The 23,986-nt window shown below is 35.0% G+C and overlaps 1 protein-coding gene across 1 annotated transcript in view; it reads right to left on the minus strand.

Moving 5' to 3' along the window:
• The window catches only part of MSR1 (macrophage scavenger receptor 1), a 45,379-nt gene extending 22,844 nt beyond the window's left edge, over positions 1-22,535 (minus strand). The window contains exons 1-2 of the mRNA XM_074304822.1: positions 22,426-22,535; positions 1,828-1,963 (exon numbers count right to left, since the gene is read on the minus strand). The gene's annotated coding sequence lies outside the window, so the exon portion shown is untranslated. The remainder of the gene's footprint in view (positions 1-1,827; positions 1,964-22,425) is intronic.
• Between the last annotated feature and the right edge of the window lie 1,451 nt (positions 22,536-23,986).

Genomic DNA, 23,986 nt, shown 5'->3' on the forward strand with positions numbered 1-23,986 from the left:
CAATTAAATATTTTTATGGGCTTCTTCTTAGTTTCTAGTTCTTTGTACCAAGATAACCAGTACAACAAAAATCTGTTATAAATACTGTATGTATTCTTTTCCTTTTTCCTTAAATTCTCTAGACATCTAAGCCTAGTAGTATCATTATAGAGTCAAAAGCACAAACATTTTGGGAACATTTGGACACAGTTGCACATTGCTTCCCAGAATGACTAGATCTATTACCAGCTCCACAACAGGGAACACTTCAATGTGTCCGATTCCCTCCCACTCCTCCAGTATTTGCCATTTTCTGTTTTTTTCATCTTTGCCAATCTGATGGATGTGATGTAGAACTTCATAATTATTTTAATTTGAATTTCTCTTGTTAGCAGTGATTTGAGGGATTTTTCTATATGTCCATTAATAACATTTATTTCTCTGAAAGCCAACCTTTCAAATTCTTTGACTCATTTATCAATTTGGGAATGGCTCTTCATTGTATTTACTTGAATTGGTCCCTTATATATCTTAGAAATGAGACCTTTATTAGAACAAATCGAATCAAAGGGTTTATTTTTCTACAATGAAATGTTTCTCTCATAATTTGAGCTATATACGTGTTCTTTACATTTTATAAAAGTTGGATATATTTAAGGGCTGCACTCACTGTCACTTATCCACCTCCTCCGGCTATCCCTGCTGGATATATATAATTGTCCTTAGCCTCAAGTTATTGTGGGCAATATGTTGTAATCTTTTTTAAACACATCACATGTCTCTCCATTGCTCTTGAAGTAACTAAATAACTTTTTTATTCCAAATCCTCAAATGTTGGGACTGGGTAGAAATCTTGGAGATCATTATGTCTGGCACTCTCTGTCTCTGTGTCTGTTTCTGTCTCTTTGTGTCTCTCCTTGTGTGTCTCTCTGTCTCTATCTCTCTCTGTCTCTCTTCAAATAATAAAATTAAGATCCTTAGAGGTTCACCAACAAAACTTGTAAACAGACAGAAGCAGAATTGCAGCCTAGATATTTTGATTCGAAGGCAAATGAAATTGCCAGTGCACCACATTTCACATGGGAAATGGTTAAAACCTTCAATGACCAAATTTAAAGTAACCCTGGGATTTTCTGACCATTTCTCATATCCTTTAACTGAAATAAGAAAATGAGCATTTTGAAAAATTTGACAGTGTGGATAGTCAGCTTTGGGAACTGAAATTTATAGTCAGGTCTCAAGTCAAAATGTCAGTCTTTTATCTGCCATACTCCAGCCTCTTTAAATTTGATTTGGCAGAAAAACAGTCAGTTTGACTCTGGCCAATTTCCTGCCGTTCCTTATTTTCATAAGTGGTCATGAAGTTCCCACTTGTTCAATTTAAATGAATTATTTTCACTTCCTTTAATCATTTGTTGATGAATTCAAAAGAAGCCTTATTATTTCTCATAGAAACATTGCTTTCAGATCCCATTTCTAGCAAAAAGGAAATGGACTTCAGCAGATATGGTGAAATTGAGGGACAGAAATAGCCAATATAAATCATATAGCCCAATCCTTCCACTTCCTAAACCATCCCTCATTCACAAGTTTTTAAACAAAGAAAAGTTTTATTTAAACAGGGAAGTAATCCTAATAACTGTTGAAATACATGGAAGCCACATGACATTGGCTGCTGGAGATCCAACCCAGACCTGCATAATGGATCTCCTCCTGTGAGAGGATGATACAAGGAGAGTGAGAGGCAGTTGCTGTTCCCTGACTTCCCTCATTGGGAGGCCATTGCATTGTCTAACCTCCCTCCTCTTCCCTCTGCCTCCAATGTATCTCATTCCCAGTCCACAATACCTGTGTCAGCAAAGGTTGCCCGGCAACTCCTTCAGATGCTGTGATCTACAGCAGTGGAGGCTCTTGGAGAATTGACCTGCCCCTTAACAAATAACTATTTTCAGAGATGTCAGATCTGGATCACAGGACTGAGAACCTGAAAGGATAACTCCAAGATTTTCATTATGAAAGCATAGAAAACAAAATTCTATCTTTAGGAGAGGTGTATAACACCATACAAGTTGTCAGAGGCAAAGTGGAGACCCAAGCCCTTGTTTTCAAAGCTTCAAATCTGGAGAATTTGCCCTGCTCCCAGCTAAAGCCTCTGAAATGGAACCCTCCTTCTTATGGGATTCACTCTTCTTCTCCTTTATGATGAAACATCAAGCCCTTCCTCCCCACCATACCACATGCTGACATCCAAGCTTTCCTTGTTTCCTTTTTTTCTGTCAAGGCTTTCCTGACCTGTATATATGCATTTGAGGCCAGGCCTGACTCAGACCAATCTGGTCATTGAGATTTAGGACTGAAAGGAAGTAAGATGCTCTTAGACCATTCAGAGTTGATTTAAAAAAAAAAAAAAAAAGATTTTCTTAACTTTATTTTAGTGATATTTTATTTTTTGCCCAATTACAAGTAAAACCAAATTTCAAAATTTCATTATTATTCCCCCCCCCCCCCCCCGAGGCTGGGGTTAAGTGACTTGCCAGGGTCACACAGCTAGGAAGTGTCTGAGAACAGATTTGAACTGGGGTCCTCCTGAATTCAAGGCTGGTGCTCTATCCACTGCGCCACCTAGCTGCCCCAACATTCATTATTTTTAAAGTTTTGAATTTCAAATTCTATCCTTCCCTCCTCTTCCCCTTTCCTGAGAGAACAAACAATAAGATATAGGTTATACATATGCATTCATGTCATAATCTTTTTTTACTTTTGTTTTAATAGTAAATTTAACTTTAGTGTGGAAATGATAATAAGCAAGGATATAGCACTGGTTCAGGGTTTCTTTGCCATGATAGCATACTGGTCACTTGCAGGTGTCAAGCCTAAGGAACTAAAGACTCCTTTGTGTGGGCTGGTTTTTATATGTAGGAGAACAGATGGTTTCATCACTGTTTCCAGTCTTAATCTCCTAGACTTAATAAAGAAGAAAGGTGATTTGGGTACCATTTAAGAGGGAAAAAAGTAACTGCTTCTTGTGGAGTAGATATTTTCCTTTGCCAACATGGAGATTGGAATGAACAGTGATATTCTAAAGAGAGTAACCTTTTGTCATGCATATATTCACACTGAACTTACCCTTGGTTAATGTGGCTTAATGTTTAAATATCAGATATTTTTAAAGCAAGGCTGAAACTAGGAGAGAGAAGGATCCAGAGCAAATTTATGCCTTCAAAAGATCCACATGTGGCTCATTGTTTCCAAGCCAATCCATTCTTTTCATAACTCCTGGGGACTTCACTCTCAATGTTATTGGTTGATCTACACCAGAAGTATAAAAGTTCTAAAAGCCAATAATCCCACTATTCATCTCACTTAGACTACCTGCCCAAATGGTTTCCTAAGGGATCACTTGCTTTTGCAATGGTCAAATCTCCAAATAGTCCAACAGTTAATATCTAAACTCATAGATGTAGGGCTAGAAGGGATCTTGGAAAATATCAGGTCTAGGTATGTTCATTTTGTGGAATTACACAGAAAGGTAGAGACCCACAGTAAGTATCTGAAGCAGCATTTGAATTCAGCTCTATCTGATTCCTAATTCGACACTACCTATTGTACATACTGTCTCCTTTAGTTCCTTTCTCTAAACCATAACTTTTTGTCCTTTCATCTCTCTCTCTGTCCTATTCCTACTAAACCTACCACAAACTGTCCCAAGATTTCAAAACTTAAATCTGCTCTAAAACTTTTGGAATACTATGTATTGATGTTTATGTTGATTACTAATCTCTTAACGAATCCATATTTTCCAGTTCATCTCTTCCACTTTGCTTTCATGTGTTTCTATAACTAAGAATTTAATTTTTAGGATTTCATTTTTTGCCTTTCTGCAATCTTTATACCCCCATGTTAGAAAATCAACAAGGATTTATTAAGTACCTACTATGTGCCAAGCATCATCCTAAGTACTAAGAATAAAAAAAGAGCAAAAATAATCCCCATCCTCTAGGAGTTCTCAATGGGATATTCCATCACTTTTGATTGGCCAATCCCAATCCCTCTACAGAAGAAGTGAGACACAGAATGACATCTGAGAACTATATAATCAGAGGAGATGGTAAATCACATATGAATGAATGAATGAAAAAAAAAACATTTCTTATTACACACTCATTATACCTAGGGATGTGCTTGGTAAATATTTACTGTTTGACTACATAGCCCCTGAGGATCCTTCGAACTTAAAGTTTATGAAGCTATGAGCTGGGCTGACTATTCCCTTTCATGTTATTTAAAAATAGCACTCTATGTCAAGGAAGCTCTCTAGATGTCACATGCCAAATACATTTCTATATGGTTGAGAAGTTTCCTAGAAACTTGTTGGTTAAAGCAGCTTACAAATACAAACAAGCAAAACAGTCCCTGACCATGAAAAGTTCTTGGAATTCCTAGTTTCCTTTCAAACTCAATTCAACTCACTGAATTCTTTTACAGAAGGCCTTTCCTGATCAAATCCAGCTTTGCCTATTCCAGAAAAGGTCCTTGTATTTATTCTGCATAGACTGTACATATGTGTGTGCACATACATGCAAGTGTGTGTGTATGTGTGTGTGTATGTTGCTGCCCCAATAAAGTATAAAGTCATTAAAGGAAGGAATTTTTTCCATTCTTTTGTTTTTGTATTGTCAACATCTAGCTCAGTGATTGCCATAGAATAGGCATTTAATAAAGACTTAGTGATTGATTAGTGGATTTAAGACCCTCCACAGTTAGTTTCCAGCCTTCTTGTTGGGCTAATATCACACTTCATATACTCTGATTCAGCCACATTGAAATAGTCTACATTCCCACACTGCGATCACCTTCCTTCAGAACTGAACTTGGATGAAACCTTCATCACCTAATCATCAATCAAACATCAATTAACAGTACTTACTATTTTAGTGACTGTGCTAGGTGCTGAAACATCAAAGATCAAAATGAAAAACCTCTACTCTGAAGAACCTTGAATGTGGGGGCATAAGAAGGGACAAAACAAATGTATATAAATGAAAAATATATGGTAAAAATACAAGGTCATTAAGAAGGGAGGCCCCTAGCACTTGGAGGGATTAGGAAAGCTTCATATAGAGCAAAAGTTCTTAATGTTTATTACATCTTGGAATACTGTGGTAGTCAAATTAAGCCTATGGCTCCTTCTTAGAATGTTTTTTTAAGTAATTAAAGAAAATATTAAAGTTTAGTATGAGATTAGTGAAAATGAAAGTACATTTTCCCTATTTGATTTCATGAGCTCCTTGAAGTTTACTCATTAATTCTTTGGTCCCTGGATCTCACTCAGATTGAATCCTTGGTGTCAAAAGTGATACTTAAACAGCTTGAAGAAAGTGTTTGAAGGGAGGCTTGAAAGAAATGAGGCATTCTATTATATCGAGGTGAGGAAACAGTGTATTCCAAATACAAGGGAAGGCCAGTGCAGAGATCAAGAAATGGAAAATGGGGATGTAATGTAATGTAATGTAATATGACTATATTACAATAGTTGCTATGTTCCAGGCACTACTACCTGGAAATGCTTCAGATGATTATATTCTAAGAACTGAGGAATCGAAGAAGGGCAGAACTTATATTCTATTGGAGGAGACAGCCTGCCAATAATTAGGGAAATACTTCAAAACTTCAGAAAACATAATGAATAAAAGCTTAATGCACAAAACAGACACCACAAGATAAAGGTACCTTAAATAATAGCAGAGGAATTGACTACTCAAAATTCCCTCTCAGTAAGCCAACCTTGCAGTCTACTATAAACTCAGTATAATGAGTTCAAGTAGCCATGTGAGATTGTGACTCAGACTCTCATTGCAGGGACCCTCCCTGTAATCCTACCAAAGATTCAATCTAGGTCAGTGAAAATATAAGTAGAATTTGAGAGAGGGGAGATGATGAGAGCCACAGACTAGAGGGGAAAGAATATCTATGATTGATGGAAGGGAGACTGGAAATCCTATTGGGGCCAACTTTCTGCCCAAGGGTTCTCTCTGGATAGAAACACAGGGTCAAGCAGACCATATATCTGTAATGGAAGAAGTTGAGGATAAATAGCAGCCGAATCCCAAGTGTATATGCTGTTAAAAAAAAAAAAAAAAAGCAAGATAAGTTGCTTTAACGCTAAAGCATCTGTGAGTCAAAGAACTAATCCCTAAAGCTACAATAACTCAACTAAGAAAATAACAAAAATACAGCAATATAACAAAGCTTTTGGGGGACAGATAAGGGAGCTCATTCTTTAGGGAATAATTATACATTTAAATACTTTTTAATCAATAAAAGAAAGAATAGATTGATGGATTGGATATGCATCTAAAATGCAAAAGAATCATAATACCCAAGAAAATATTCATACTAATACTTTATATTGAAGCAAACATCTGGTAAGAAAATTAATGTCAGTTGGAAAATGGTTGAATAAAAATGTTTCATTATAATGTAATATTTTAGTGGCATAAAAATTACCAAAAAAAAAAAAAATTCAGAGAAATCTAGAAGGATTTGTTCAAAATTATGTAGAATGAAGTGAAAAGAAAGTTGAAAAGAATTTATATGATGATTACAACATGGTGTGCTAAAATATTGTGAAAGACTTAAGAAAGGTGATCAACAATCACACATTATGATTTAAAAAGATTGATACAAAACATTATTAACCTCTTCACAAAGAGATGGTGCACTAGAAGAGATGCATTTTCAAATGGGATCAATATGTGAATTTGTTTTGTGTGACTACTTTTATTTGGTATAAGGAAGGGATTTTTTTCAAGTGTGAAGGCTTGGTAGTTTAGAAACGTATTGAAGGAAGTGACAATAATACCAAAAAAAAAGGAAGAAGAAACAAAAAGTTTGGCAGAGATGCATTAAAACAACAACAACAACAACAACAACAGCAAAAGCCAAGAGAGAACAGGAGTTTCCAAAGGGGAAGTATTGGTAGTGATACATTCAACTTGAAATTAAAAGAGAGTGGTATTTATTGAAAGTTCACAGAGTCTTATTCATTTTCTTTAGATAGGGAAATGGTCATGTTTGCTGATATTGTCATATTCATAATAATAAAAAGAGATGATGGTTCAAGCTGAGTTTCTGCCAGAATACTTTCTTATTTTCTCAACAGTTTTTGTCAGATAGTTAGTTCTTATCTCAGTAACTGGATCTTTGTATTTATCAAACATAATATTGCTGTGCTCACCTGCTTCTGTATTTTGTGTACTTAATCTATTCCATTAATCAAGCACTCTATTTTTTTTAACCAGTACCAAAATTGTTTGCATGATTCCTGCTTTGTAGTATAGTTTGAGATCTGGTATTGCTAGATTCATAATTTTTTCATTGTTGCCCTTGATATTCTTGACATTTTGTTCTAGAAAATTCCTTAAATATAAAAAATGGATAATAATTTTAAACCCAATCAATGCATCAGACAACCAGCATTCATTGAAAGGCAAAATTTTGTTGGGAACTATGAAAAATCCTTGGACACAAAATGAAAAATGACATGGTCCCTGCTCATAAGCCGTTTATATTCTAGTCAGGATATAATGAGTATATATATATATATAGTATATATATAGTTACGTACGTGTTGTATACAAAATTCACAGGAAATAATTTTTGGGGAGAAAAGAAACTAGCAACTGGAGGAGAAACCAGAAATGACTTCATATAGAAAATGAGCCTTGAAGAACAATGAACATTCTAAGGGATGGCGTGAAAGGAAGAATGCATTCTAGGTCTAGGGTATAGCCAAAGTATAGAAAATGGATATTGAATATCATAGATGGAGATCATTAAGTAAGTAAGATCATAGCATCTAAAAGGAGGAATGAAGCATAGTAAGAACAAATAGGTGGGATATGACCAGATTGTGAAGGCCCTTAAAATCAAACCAAGAAATTTATAGTTTATGTGAGAAAATAGGGAACCATTGAAATATACTGAGTAGGAGAGTTAAATGGCTTAGATCAGTACTTAAGGAATATTCTTTTAGCTATGGGAAGATGTTTGAGTTGGGGCAGAAAAGTAGGAAGACATTGCAAGAGATTAAATAAAAGGTGATAAGGGCCAGAACTAGGGAGATGCCAAGAAAAGTGGAGGGAAAATGACAAGGATTGACAACTAAATGGGTTGGGTGGGACTCCAAGAAATCAAAGATAAGGATAGGGTTATTCAAACAAAAAGTTGAGATAGGAAGCCTCAGAAGAGGGCCTAGGACAGATCCTTGGTATAAACTATAATCCGTGGTTGTGGCATGGGTGATAGGAAAGAAAAGGAGACTGAGAAAAGTAGTCACCATGCAGGTAAGAAAAGAATGAGATAGGTCATTGCCTTGAAGACTTAAAGAAGGGAAAATGATCAGGACAGATTGGGCTTTAATTTCAGATATTATAGAAGGATGAGGATGGATAATAAGTCATATCCTTGGCAATTAAGAGTTAAGGTAAAATGCCCAACTTCCTAGAACATGAAAGAGAGATCTTAAATAACCCAGTATCAAAAAATGAAATTGCACTAGATATAAAGGAAATAGCCAGGAGGAACAGAGACAAGCAACGTTGGTTCCAAATGCACTTACAAGTGAACTGTATCAAGATTGTTATCATGAATGGATAATTTCCTAGAAAAAAAAAAAAAAGAAAAGAAAATGAAAATGCACTCCCTGACTCCACTTATGAGACAAATATACCTAACTCAGTGAAGGCTAAAGCAAAAAAAAAAAAAAAAAAGGAACAATCTCACTAATGGACATTAATCCAAACATTTTAAATAAAACTCTGTTCAAAAGGCAGAAACAATATAGCCCAAACATTATTCACCATGATCAAATGGCATTTAAACCAAGGATCAGAGAATAATTCAACACTGGGAAAGCAATTAATGTAATCAATTACATTCAAAACAAAAAATAGCAGCACTAGGAAAACAATTAACAAAATTAATCACATTCAATACTAAAGGAAAAAAATCTATGTGATTATATCAATAGAAGCAGAAAAGCTTTTGGAAAAGTATAACACTTAGTTATGTAAGAAAACCACCCCAAAACAAAACCATGAAGTGCAATCAGAGTACAATTTGGTAATGGATGGGGGAGGGCCACCCAGTTGGATTTCAGCCAAAGCTAAAATGTGAAACAGATGTAAAACTTGAAGGGGTAGGAGGCTTGAATTACTCAATTGCATACAAGAAAGCCAGTAAGACAGTTGAACTTGTCTTTAGTCACTCACCTCTATAGGATTTCCATCACCATCACCATCATCATCATCACCACCACCACCCATCACCATCACCATCACCACCCACACCATCACCATCACCTCCATCACCCCCCCTCAATCACCATCACCTCCATCACCACCCCCCACAATCACCATCATCACCATCACTACCCTTCACCATCATCACCATAACCACATCATCATCATCACCATAACACATCACCATTATCACCACATCACCATCATCACCACTACCATCACCAACACCATCCCCCATCACCACCACCATCATCATCAATACCACCATCACTATCACCATCACCATCACCACCTCCACCACTACCATCAACACCATCATCATTATCATAACCATCAGCATCAGAATCATCTTCATTATCACCACTACCACCATCATCATCGTCATTATTACTAATGGCAGCAGCATCATAGTAACAACAACAACAATCACTAGCATTCATATAGCACTCAGTATATGGCAGGGAGCTATTATTTTCCCCAGTTCCCAGATGAAGAAACTGAGACAAATGGGTATTAAGTGAGTTGCCTAGAGTTTCTCAACTAGTAAGGCTGGATTTGAACTCCAAGTCCAGTGTTCTGTGTATCACCTCCACCTAGGCACCTACACCTAGTCACCAGCTAGATGTCTCTATTCCAATTCAAGGAAGGGTAAATGAAAAAAGAGGGTTTGGGATCAGAATTGATTTATAAAATTGAAAATTAATCCCTATTCCAACTCCTTCCCAGAGGAGACAAACAACCCAAGATCTGAGGCTTCTGTTAATCCTAAGATAAGGGTTAGAATCAAATTTAAAGAGTTCTATAGCATTACAATGTAAATGGGCACAGTAACATTCAAGCTGAAGAAAGCACTGTACCACCCAGCCAAACCAATGACTTAAGGTGGACAAAGGCTGCAACTCTATATAGGATAGTAAGACTAATACATTGTTCAGAGTATACTGAGAAGAGCACAGTCACTGAGCTACATCCTTGTGCTGAGTGGCAGCAGCTTCCCACAGAAGGAATGGCCCCAGCACCATCCAGTAGCCCTGCTATAGTAGCAGTGATACTGAGCTGCCAAAGATTGTCTGGCAATTGTTGCCTAGAAGTAGAGCAGGTTGCCTGATTCTGTCCGGCACATAGTGCCCAACAACTGGCTGGCCCAATCTAGCATTACACTCCTATTAGGAGACAACTCAGCTCAGCAGACAGGCTGTCCAAGAGTCCATTCATCTTACTGGCTTTCTGATATGCAATTTTGGCATTCAATCCTCCTATTCCTTCAATTTCTTTTTTTAAATTATTTTTTATTTTGACAGTATATATGCATGAGTAATTTTTTTTATAACATTATCCCTTGTATTCATTTTTCCAAATTATCCCCTCCCTCCCTCTACTCCCTCCCCTTGATGACAGGCAATCCCATACATTTTACATGTATTACAGTATAACCTAGATACAATATATGTGTGTAAATCCAATTTTCTTGTTGCACATTAAGTATTAGATTCCGAAGGTATAAGTAACCTGGGTAGATAGACAGTAGTGCTAACAATTTACATTCACTTCCCAGTGTTCCCTCTCTGGGTGTAGTTGTCTCTATCCATCATTGATCAACTGGAAGTGAGTTGGATCTTCTTTATGTTGAAGATATCCACTTCCATCAGAATATATCTTCATACAGTATTGTTGTTGAAGTGTATAGTGATCTTCTGGTTCTGCTCATTTCACTCAGCATCAGTTGATGTAAGTCTCTCCAAGCCTCTCTGTATTCCTCCTGCTGGTCATTTCTTACAGAGCAATAATATTTCATAACATTCATATACCATAATTTACCCAACCATTCTCCAATTGATGGACATCCATTCATCTTCCAGTTTCTAGCTACTACAAAAAGAGCTGCCACAAACATTTTGGCACATACAGGTCCCTTTCCCCTTCTCAGTATTTCTTTGGGATATCAACCCAATAGCAGCAAGCATGTGTCATTTTTAGAGGAAATTCTGTGTAATCACTATGTCTGAGATGAATGTCTTTATTAGAAAAATTTTTAAGTTATTATGAGGAAGCACACTGGGAGTTGTTTGGGATTTGTGAGCTATGGCTGAGAAGAATAGTAGCCCACAATATTACCCCCCAGAACCCTGAACGTTTTAGCAATAACCCCTCTCCTTTGGGTGATATAACCAGCCAGTGGCAGCAAGTTGGACCAATAAGCCCCTGCAGGGGTTATTATATTAGTATGATTCTTTAAAATACTTAAACCCAAAAAGATAAAGGGGAAAGTGCTAAAAGCTTTTCCCAAGTAATCTAAGAGCAAAGTAAAGATGATGTCACCGGTTTTTTAACCTAATTTTAGAAATGTGTGTGGTAGCAACAAGAGAAGAAAAAAAAATCACAGACATAAGCATTGTCAGAAAGGAGAAACAATTACCCCTATTTATTGATGACACGAAGATTTATTGAGGAAAATGCAGAGAATAAGTAAAGAAACTAAGTGAGATTATCAGTATATAATATAAATCCACAGAATTGTTAGATTTTCTAGAATATATCCAAATATTCCAATGGATTTACAATCTCATTGTGACAGAGGTTTCTTTTGGTGATATCCAGTGAAATCTAGCCCAAACTGTCCATCCTGTGTAACTCTTCCCCATGTCTCCCCTTGTCCCTACATTTACCACTGGGAGTTCACCCAAAGAACTAAAGGTCTTTCTCCCTTTCTCCTAATGCTAAGTAGGTACCATTCATGCACTCTGGTTGTCCATCTGTCCTAATTTTTTGCCACATAAGCAACCCATTTCAGGCTCCTAGTCTTTAGTGTTCTTAACAGTTATACAACAGAGTCTGCTCATACCCATCACTTGCCCTTCCATTACCTTTTGTGATTATTTGGACATAGTTGTATTCCATGTCCCACCACCAAATAGAAAAATTGCTAGGATGTTCCTGTGAAACAAAAGAATGCTTCTTTTCACAAAAAGCTGAGGTTAACTGGAGTAATTTCCAAAGGCCACTCCCCTCTTGGTCAACTCCAGGTTCTACCACTTATCTGTCTGCACAACCTGCCCAAGATAGACAGATGGATCACCAAGTTCTACAGGGATTCTTTCTAAGTACATATTAAAATCTGGGCAAAATGCATCCAATCCATTTCTATACAGAAATAACAAAATTCAATTTAAATAACTGGAAGAGAAATCCTACTTGAAATAAATATAAATGCATACATATATATGAATATATATGCAAATCAATTTACTAAGGCATGCTCAAACTATATAGTTATGAATCATTCTTAATTTAATTAATATGATCAAGTTGCCAATGACTGGAATATACAATATAATAAATATTATACTGTGCAAATTAATTTACTGATTTCATGATACTTCACAGGCTAAAAGTAATTAACAAAATTTATCTACAGGGAAAAATTTAGAATCTCATGAGAAATTATAAAAAAAACATAGGAACAAAGGAAGAAAACATTTTCATTTCTTAGATAATATAATAAAGCAGTAATCACCAAAGCTTTTTGTTATTGATTTTAGAAATAGATAACAAGTCACTGGAATGAACTATATAAGAAAGAATCATTAAATTTAAAATCATTGAATTTAATGAAGCATTGTTAGTTAAACTCAAAACTATAAATTACCTAGGTGAAAAATTCCTTATTTAACAAGATCTGCTGAAAATATTGGAAATCATTTGACAAAAAAATTAGTTATTGACAAATATCTTATACCACATATGTTCAAAATGGATATTCAATGTAAATATTAAGGGTCATATTACTGGTAAAAGAAAATTAGAAGAAAATAAGGTCGAGAATCTTTCACAGTTGTAATTTGGGATGGAGTTGCTTAACAAACAAGAGGCCATACAAAAATGAAAATCTATAATTTCAGTGAGGAACTTAAAAAAATTCAGAGGAAAAATCAGTGCAGCTAGATTAAGAAGGCAAGCTGCCAAATATGAAAAACAAAATTTGATTAAATATAATTTCTACATCTTGATTTCTCTAGCTTTTTTCAAAAGTCAGCTAATCTAGAAGCCTTTTCCAGTCCCCTTAATGCTAGCCCCTTCCTTTTGTAATAGTCTTCAATTTGTTCTCTTTATAGTTTGTGTCATGGAAACCACAAACATGAACTTGGATAGACTTTGAGAGAAGGGCCTGGTGTGCTGTGGTCTATGGGGTCATAAAGAGTCAGATACAACTGAATGATCAAACAACATGGGCATACTTGTTTGTGAGTTCCTTGAAGACAGAGATTATTTTTGCCTTTCTTTGTGTCCCAAGTGCTTAGCAGAGTACCTAGCACATACTTGATATGTACTTCTTGATTTGTCTTTATAAGGTTTTTATATACAAAATATGTTGGGAATTAACATAAGTATATGAGACCAAGAGGTACTCTCCATTGGATGAGAGTTGTTGAAGAAATAGTTTATAAAGGAATCACAAAATATCAACAACCATAAAAAGATTACTATAAATAAGTAATAATAAGAGAAATGTAGACCAAAACATTATGAGATTGTAGTTTGTGCTCAGCAAATTGGCAAAGATAATAAAAGATAGAGAGGCTGTGTGGCAGAACAAATACATTATTGGTAGAGTTATGAATTAGTCTAACTATTCTGGAAAGTAATTAGTAATCATTTTTAAAAGAATGATCTAATTGGTATCAGAGTGGAGAGAGCATTAGATCTGGAATCAGGTAGAAAGGAGATCAAATCCAGCCTCAAATCCATCCTAATGGATCTTGGTAAGTCACTTAATAGCTCCTTGTCTCAATTTCTTTAACTATAAAAATGGGAGAATAATACTCAGGGTTCTTGGGAATATCAAATGAAATAATATTTATTTAAAAAAAAAAAAGCTTAGCCTAGCAAGTATTAAATAAATACTCATTCACTTTTCCTTCTCTCTTTGATCCAGAAATGCTAGTGCTTGGAACATATCCCAAAAGTGGTTTTTCATAACAAAAAAAAAATAAAGCAGATGGACACAAATTGGGGAATCAGCAAACAAATGAAGGTATGAGAATATAATGTAATATTATTGTGTCATAAGAAACAATGTATCGCAAGAGTTCACAAAAACATGAAAAGACACGAAGAGATGTAAAGTGAGATGAACAAGACCAAGAAAGAATGTCCTAAATGGCTACATTAATATGAAGGGAAAATAATAAAAATAAGAACAAAGTTGCTCCTCATCTAAGAAAGAGGCAGGTTGGTGTTATGATAGAATTATATTCCATCTCAGGTGCCTACTCACTCTATGGTCCGGTTAGTCACAATTTCTTGGGCTCAATTTCCTCATCTATAAAATGAAGACAAGATCAGCCCTTACCATCACAAGGGTTTTAGGAGAATTAAATGATATTATTTAGGTAAAGACTTTTGCCAATCTTGACAAAGTATATAAAGGTTAGCTGCTGCTGTTATTGCTTTTACTCCCTTTATCATTATCATTATTATCACTGTTTGCTATTATGATCCCTGGGAAATAGATGTGATTCTTACACTTCATTGATGACGTGGAGGACTATAGATGTAGAACATTGTAATGTCAAACTTGGCTAATATATTAGTTAATTTTGTGAAACTGCCTTTTTTTTCCTTTTCATTATTATTCTTTGTTACAAGGATTGGCTTACTGGGTAGAAAATGTTCTATGAACTTATTAGAAAATGAAGAAAATTGTTACATACACACATATATAACTATACATACAAATTTATGCACATATGCATGTATATATATGTCATATGTGTGTATATATGTAATAACTATTAAAGATAATATGTGTATTTATGTGTGTAGGTGTGGGTATTACCAAGTGATCACTATTGTTTAAATTAGCTTGGAGGTTTCATCCCACACCAAACCATTAAGAAGAAAGAGTTTTATAAACAAAAACCCTCAAATCTTTGAAGGAATAGAAATGTTTGGAATTTCAAGAAAAATAATGTGAGGGAGGAAAAGAGGAATGAAGGGAGTCTTGGACTTCCAACTCTCACATTATATAATAAAGTAGAAATCATCGAAACTTTTTGGTACTAAGAAACAGAAAAGATCAATACAACAGACCAACTAAAGAAAAACCAAAAAAATTAACTCAACAGTCCAGCATTCAAAATTCTCAAAGTATGAAGTATTTGGGAGAAGGATTCTATATTTGGCAAGAATTTACAGGAAGTGGAAAGCAATTTGGTAGAACTCTTCCATTTAACTAGTAACTTATAGCATAGCATCATAACCTTACAATAGGCAAACAATTGTACTAAAATTCCAAGAGAATGAGATTGGGTGCCAGAACTCTACTTGGTAGAGAATTCTTAACAAAGCAAAGATTAAAGGAGACCAGAAAAAGAGGAAATGGATTATTTTTGTTGCTTAGAATTGTAAAGCTTCATGTGAAAAAAGCATTGTAATTCAGATGAAACAACATGAAACAACAGGCTATCCTTAGTAGCCTGAGGAATTAGAGGGAATGCTGGGTCTGGAATCAGAGGAGCTGAGTTCCTAAGGCTAGATTGGTCATTGATTGAATTCAGAAGCATATTTGAGGGTCATGGATTTTTAGAAGTGTTGATGACTTGTGGTGATGTGCTCAGCAACACCTTAGTGCAGTGGTGCACTGGAACGAGCTGTAACTGCCTCTTGAGAACTAATTGTTAAATGTTCAATGGGACCCTGGAAATTGGCAAACTCTACAAATCAAGGCTTACTTGATTATTTTGTTAATTGTTTACACTTAGGAAGTGATGTAGGAAATATTAATAATACATATTCAACTTCAAAGTGAGATCTGGGTACATTTTTAGGGGAGGACAGGCAGTTTTAAATCCATTTGGCAGCACACTGGTACCTAATGTCACACACATGTATACATGCACACATGGGATACAAAGATAGTGTGTGTTGCATTTTTTGTTTTCATTTTAAAACTAAAATTTAGTTATTAATCTAAAAATAAGTTTAATTTGGGTTTGGTTTCTTTAGTTTGATGAATAAAATAAAGTGCTTTATGATTGAATTTTCAATAAATGTCTCTAAAATATTTTTTAAAATAAAACGTCCTGAGTGTTCTAGTGATGTGGGCTGTGTGTAAGCAGAACTAATTATAAATGAGAGATTTTGTGACAAAGGGAAAACATTTTTTCTCTCTGAGAGGTGGCATTCTATTTGAGAAAATAATATGAACAGAATAATAATTCAAATGGTAATCATTATTATTAATTATAAGTTGTTAATAACTATAATTATTATTATTATTAACAACTAGATTTTAAGGCATAAAACCACTTTACAAATATTATCTCACTTGATCCTCACAGCAACCACATGAGAATTAGGTGCTTTTATTATTCCCATTTTACAGATGAGGAAATTAAAAAAGAGAGATATAATGATTTGCCTAGTGTCAACAAACTAAGAAATGAGTCAGGATTTGTCCCAGGTCTTCCACTATACCATCCAGCTGCTTCCATTGTATGTAAATTTGTAGTCACATTTAAAATAGGCAAAAATGAACAGAGAAGTATAGAGAAACATGGAAAGGTCTTTATGAACTGATGCAGAGTGAAGTCATCAGTGTCAAGAAAATAATACACATAGTAATAACAGTAATGGAAATGGAAATAATAACCATAACCAAAAAAAGTAAAAGAAACCTAACAAATTTATAAAGATCTTTGTTATTCAGTTGTGTGAGTCTTTGTGATTCCACTTGGAGTTTTCTTGGCAAAGTTACTATAATGGTATGTCATTTTTCTTATGTTCATTTTCCAGATGAAGAAACTAAGGCAAATAGAATTAAGTGATCTGGCCAGGGTCACCCAGCAAGGTGTCTAAGGTCAGATTCAAACTCAAGTCTTACTGACTCCAGGCCCAATAGTACATCAATTGCTAACTGCTCCTATAAAGGATGAGTAAAATTCAAATGAAGTTATATGAGAAAACATTCCCAATCAACAGGTTTTTTTCAATGTATAAATCAGTTGTGTTGATTTTTCCTCTTTTATTTTATATTTTAACAAATATACTATTTGTCATATGACTTTTAATTTTTAAATTTATTTAAATTTTTTAAAATTTATTGGACAAAACAAGCATTTCCATAACATAGTATAATATTTTTAAAAGATTATTGCATATGAAACTGCAAATCTATTATGAATGATTTCATATTCCTTGGGGATAATTATGGTGATATAAAAATAGAAATATCAATAAATATTTATTTAAAATGAATATAGGAAACATGTTTGATCTTGAGAAAGTCATTTTACCTTTTTGTGCCAAAGTGTCTTCCTCTGTCAATGAAGATATTGGACATTGGATTAAATGACCTTAATAGTCCTTCTATTTATAAATCTGTAATTCTTTGATCTTAAAGATAATTGTTCATGAGGAAAATCTTAACATCAAATCTTTCCAATATTGGTATGAGATCCAAATTGTATAGGCAATTAACATGTATCCACAAGATTCCCCAAGAAATCAGAGGCTAGAAGATGTAATTTTAGAAAGAATTTCAAACCATTCACAACTGTATAATGTATATTCAAAATCACTAATAATAAGAAAAATACATGTAAAAATAGTGAAGTTTTTTCTTCTAGTCATGAAGTTGGTAAAGATGAGCAGAGATTTAAAAGTCAATATTGGAATGGGTGTAGAAAGGAAGGCAGATGTACTGTTGATGGAATTATGAATTACGCTAGCCATTCTGGAAGTAGGAACATGCTAAGAAAGTAATAAATATTTCCATATTTTTAAAATTCAAAGATCTAAATAGCAAACATGTATTTGATTAAGTTCAAGAAAAAATGAAAAATTTCAAGCACATCAAACTTTGCATAACAATGAATTTGGGGGAATATCAAGGAATTAGTAAGAATGCAGGTTTCCATAAATATGGGGGTGGTTTTTTAAGTATCTTTAATACTTAAGTATTAAGTATATGAATATAATGAAATTTTATTAAGCAGTGAAAAATAATGACTAACAAGAGAAGACTAGGAAGAACTATATAAACTGATACAGTGAGAAGTAAGGAAATATAAGTATACAAATGATCTGAAGACTACAACAGTATAAATGGAAAGAACAGAAATTCCTAAACTGAATTCTGTGTAATGATTATGCCTATATATATGAGCTATTTCTAAAAACTAAAAGGAAATAGTCACTGCCCTTTAGAGGAGATATTTCTTGTCAGAGTTAAACAAATTCAAAGAAGCACAAAAAATTTCAAAAATTTTTACTAATAATATGGGAGGTTGGGTAACATCCAGTTAAAGAAGTCCCACCGGAGCTGGGGTTGAAGATCAGGGACTCTGGGAGATAAATACTCTTAGTTACATTATACCCATTTTACAAATATGGTAAAAGGGGCTCAGGGAGGATAAGGGGCTGACCCCAGGCTAAGAAGAGAATGGGATATAGAAGATGGGGATTTTTTTTCTTTTTTGCAACTTTTATCCATTGACCTCTAGAGCCAAGCACATAACATATAATTCTGCTGCATGGCAGAACCCCTATATGCTTGAAGACATATTCTCCCTGAATCTTTCTGATGGTCCAGTCTAGCTCCTCTGAAGGGCTCAGAATAAGTCCTTGTCAGGATAAGCAAAAGTCCTTGCCCCACATTGTGGATGCCAATTTGTAATGTGCTGTTGTCTCCAGAAACTGCCGATCGCTCTCTGAGGAGATCTGCTGTGTCAACTCAAATCTCTTGGACAGATTCTTCTTCCTACAGAAAGCGGCCTCAAGTCTCGTCCAGACAAAACTCTCTTTCCTCCAGAGCTGCCCTCTTTTATCCTCCCAGAGAATGGACGTGGGATAATGCAAGGGCTTCTGGGAAAAATTACTTAAACCAATGAACTTGCTTCTCCTAAGCATGCAAGCTTTTCCCCAGGAATTCACAAGTAAAAACTCCCAGTAAAGGCCGGAACTAGAGAATTGTCAAGTACCAACTTAGCACTTAGTAAAAACCTAATATCTCATTATCTCATTAACACTTAGTAAGAACCTAATAAATCTTTATTTCCACAGTTGAAACATCAGCATTCCATGAACCAAATATTATCTGGCGTAATATTAAAGCCCTTGACTACCCTAGAGATTTCTTTGGGATGTTTTTTGAGAGCATCTTGCTCATTGTTTCCCACAGAACAATAATAATGCATCATAATTATATATCTTACAACATATCATAAACTCTTTCATTATAAACTATTGAAGTCTCTTTAGTAGAGGCTTTCTTTTTGCAGGGATCTCCCTAGGTAAGTGCTTCCCCTCTCTGGAAAGTCTGCCAGTGTAGAAAGTACTGGAAAGAAAGGGCTCCAGTTCTAAGTGATGGCTAATCAAGGACCAACTGAGTTATGTTCAGAGACATTTAGCCCCAAATGACTCATGGAGTAGGGAGTCAGACCCACTGCAGGAAGGAGAGATATGGAACAATTCATTTAATTTGAAAATCCACAGGCTTATGAAATAACTTGCTTTGTGTCAGAGGTGAAAATCAGGAGAGTTCCTGCCTTCAAGGAGTGTTCAGTCTATTGGGAAACTGTGACATGGAAGCAAGTCAAGGACCCAGGAAATGACACAGCCACCCTTTGGATCTAAATATTTTGAATATAATTTCAGCCCTTCATCTCTGAGTTGAGATCCTCATTCCAAGTTTCCTGCTTTCCCAAGTTTATTCTTTCTCTCCCTAATTTTAATCCATTCTCCTAAGTTCAGTACCTCATTCCTAAACAATTCTTCATCCCCAAGTCCAGTCTTTCTCTTCCACCACACTGTTTTCAAGGCCTTGGTACACTAAGTCTGTGTACCCAAAATATATCTTCCCTGCTTTCAATCATATTGAAAAAATTCCTGCTGCCCCTTTGAAGTTTACCCAAAGTACTTTAAAATATTTTATTTAATACTTAATTAAATTAAAATCATTTAATAATTTAATATTTATATAATTATATGTTTAATATAATATTAAATAATTAAATATTTAATATTTTTTAAATAGTTTAATATTTAATTCAATTAAAATAATTAAATATCTAAGGGAAGTTGAGAAAATAGCAACAATAAAGCCAAAGCAAGAGAGACAATCCTGGTCTTCATCAAAAAACATTCTTTCCATTTTTATGGTTTAACAAGAAGAACAGAAAGGAAAAAAAAAAAAAAACCAAGCTGCTTGAGGAAATGAGTAATAATCTAAGCAAAAGAGTAACAACATTTCTAGGAAAAAGCTCTGTAAAGAAACTTGAATGTAAAGATAATGAGGCATCCTAAGAAGAAATAAAGAAATTTGAAGAAAATCACATTTTGATTAGACAACATAATACATGCCAGCTTCGGTTTCTTCATCTGTAAAATGGGATTTAAAGAGATCTCCTCTGGTTTGTGTAAAGTGAAAATTATAACTAGAGAATCTACCATGCCCTCAACTATTTCCCCAGCCACATAGACACCCAACAAATTCAGATTGTGCCTATCTTGTAATCACTGAAGAGATTAAAAAAAAAAAAAAAAAAAAAAAAACAATAACAACATGGATTTGGAACTATCATTGGAGTTGCGGAAATGCAAAATTCAGTCAATAAACATTTGTTGGATGCCCATTTTCTGTTCAGAAGGAAAGACACTGAAAGGCATAGAAGACAATGTTCACATTGGTCCATTGCCTCAAAGAATTTATACCCAGATAGGTAGATGAGAGAATTGCTACATTTGGAGGCAAGTGAGAATTTCATTGAAAGAACAGTCAAGCATGTGAAGAGGATGAGGATAAAAAAACCAAATTGGATCTTCGGATTGGGCAACATTGCTGGTGACCTTTGAGGGAATGTTTTTGTTTTTTGTTTTTTGGGTTTTTTTTTTTTAGTTTGTTTAATTGCCTGCTCTTATTGTCTTATTTAAGGAACAGTGTCCAGACTGATAAATGATGGCAAAGTTTGAATTTGCATATTAGTATTCAGAACATTTCTCTTCCACAAAATATGAAATATATCATTAAATTCTTAGTTCCTTAAGATTTAAATGGGAGCAGATAAGCACTTATTTAACACCTACTATGTGCCAGGCACTGTGCTAAACATGTTTTACATATATTTTATCATTTGATCTTCATAATAAACAGGAGACATAGGAGCTATTATAATAAAACCGATTTTACAGTTGAGGAAACAGACCCAGAGACCTTAAGGGACTTGTTCAGGGTCCCACAGATACAATGTCTGTCTGCCTATATTTGAACTCAAGCTATCTTTGACTGTAGAAAGCTGTAAGCAGATGTGTGCTGACAAATGTTTAACAATTGGCTCTCTGAAATACAACACACTTTTAAGTTGATTCTGCATCATTAATATCTTCTCTATCATATTCTTAAGTCTAGACAATTAACAGGAAAATAAATCCAACCCTGATTTGTGATATTTGCTGATTTACAAGGTATAAATTCTCACACTAAAATTTTAACACACTAAAAAATTTAACAATCAGCTCTGGAGTTGATAAGAATTAAGCTCCAGAACACCCCTGAACTGACAGGATCTTAGAGGTATAAATGTAGAACAGGTTCCCCAATTCAAAAAGAATGTCAATATTTGCTGAATTGAATTAAATACATTCCCCACTGGCACACTTTTTCTCTTGCAAAAAAATTTCTTTTGTCTATCTTGAAAGAAACCAGAGAGGCAACATGATTCAGTGGATAATATTCTGCACTAGGAGGTATGAAGATTTGAGTTCAGATCCTGCTTCGGAGTCTGACTATATTTCTAATACTGAGCTAATCCCTTAAGTATCTATGCCTCAGTTTTCTCAACATAAAAAGAAATTAATGCCCCTAATTTTGTCTTCTGCTATAAATCTTTGATCCTAGGAACCTAACACACACACACATACATCCACACACACACACACACACACACACACACACACACACACACACACACAAATGACTAATTACTATACAAGATAAAGTAAATTGCAACTTTATTTCATGCAGTCCAACATTGATTGAGCACCTACTATATACCAAGCATTCGGCAGGGTATTGAGGAACCAAACAAAAATATTCCTCCACATGCCAGTTTTGCCAAAGTTTCAGAGAAAGCTAATGAAGGTTTACTCTGTTTGGAAGTCTGTCCCAAAGTTCCCTCCTCCAAATGGATCCTCTCTTTTTCTCTTTAATAATGAAACTCAGTATTTCAGTCTCATATATTTCATCTAGGGGCATGCAAAGGACGGAAGCACAAATGTAGACTGATTAGCAGAGGTCTGCTGACATGTAGGGAAACTATTAGAATTGAATTTCTCAATCACGCACATACCCAAGGGACGAGAGAGAAAATCAAAGTGGAATCTAAGTCCTTCCTCATTCTGTTCTGTGCACAGACTGTTTCTTTATGATGTTAGGTGATTTCAGAAGCCTGATTCTCTCCTTGAATTTGTCAGAATGATGGATGCCCACTTTACCCCCAGTGATTGCTTCCAAGTCAGACAAAGGCTAGAAAGAGAAGAGAGAGATAAGTTTTATCTGAGTGGTACTATTGCTTAGGATCACTCAATTATACCTATCCTTACCCATATTCAACCATATCCATTGATCTACCCACCCACCTATTTATCCATTCATTCATCTACCTATCTATCTACTATCTATTCATCTATCCATTTACTCATCCACTCATCCTTCTATCCATCCATCCATTTACCCATCCACTCATCTATCTATCCATCCAATAAATATTTTTAAACTATGAAAAATGCTATCAGAAATCAGAAGGGGCTAGCTATTACCAGAAAAGCTTCCTGCATGAGACTGGACTCTAAATGATGGAGACAGTGAGGCAGAAATGAAAAAGCACTTCATAGTTAGGGAGCAGTGTGTCAGTTAATCAATCAGCACTGATATCACCATTATTATCATTGTAACAATTGTCATCGTTGTTATCAGCATTAACATATGCACTGAATCCACGAGGGGTGACCTCACCGTAGGAATGCCTGATTCCTTTATGAGAAGCAAATAATCCCCTGTGTCCTCTCTCCACCACCAGACACTGTATGGACCATACATGGACTCTGGATGCATATGTGCCAGTTCCAAAGCACCAAAGGTATGAAAAGAATTTCATGAAGGGGACTGTCCTTGGGTCCTGGGAGCCAAAAATATAATTGTTGTCCTCAAGAAGTTGAAATTCAAGAGGCCATAAAGAATATTGATCTTGGACACTGTAGACCCTTGACCTTCCATGGTTTATTATTAATAGCAACAATAGCTAGCAAAACTTTTAGGACTGCAAAACTTTTTATGGATGTTATATCATTTGATTCTCACAATAATCCTGGGAGGTAAGTGCTATTATGATCCCCATTTTATAGTTAAGAAAATGGAGGCAGATAGAGGTAAATGACTTGGTTGTGGTGAGATAGTGTTTGAGCTTGGAAGTAAAAGGGCCTAAGCCATCCTGGTTCTCAGATGATGTTACTTTACCTTTATCTCATGACGGAATTATCTCAGTCCAATCCTCAGGAATTCTCTATGACGTAAGTAGCCATTTCTCCTCCCCAGGACTATAATATAATGATTACACTAACAAGCTCTTATTTTTTTTAAGTGACCAGGCAAAGAAAAAAGAACCCAACCTAGAAAACTACTACCATAATAAAGAACAGAGTTCATCTCA

This window comes from Sminthopsis crassicaudata, chromosome 3 (assembly GCF_048593235.1).
Source record: "Sminthopsis crassicaudata isolate SCR6 chromosome 3, ASM4859323v1, whole genome shotgun sequence".
Classification (NCBI taxonomy): Eukaryota; Metazoa; Chordata; class Mammalia; order Dasyuromorphia; family Dasyuridae; genus Sminthopsis; species Sminthopsis crassicaudata.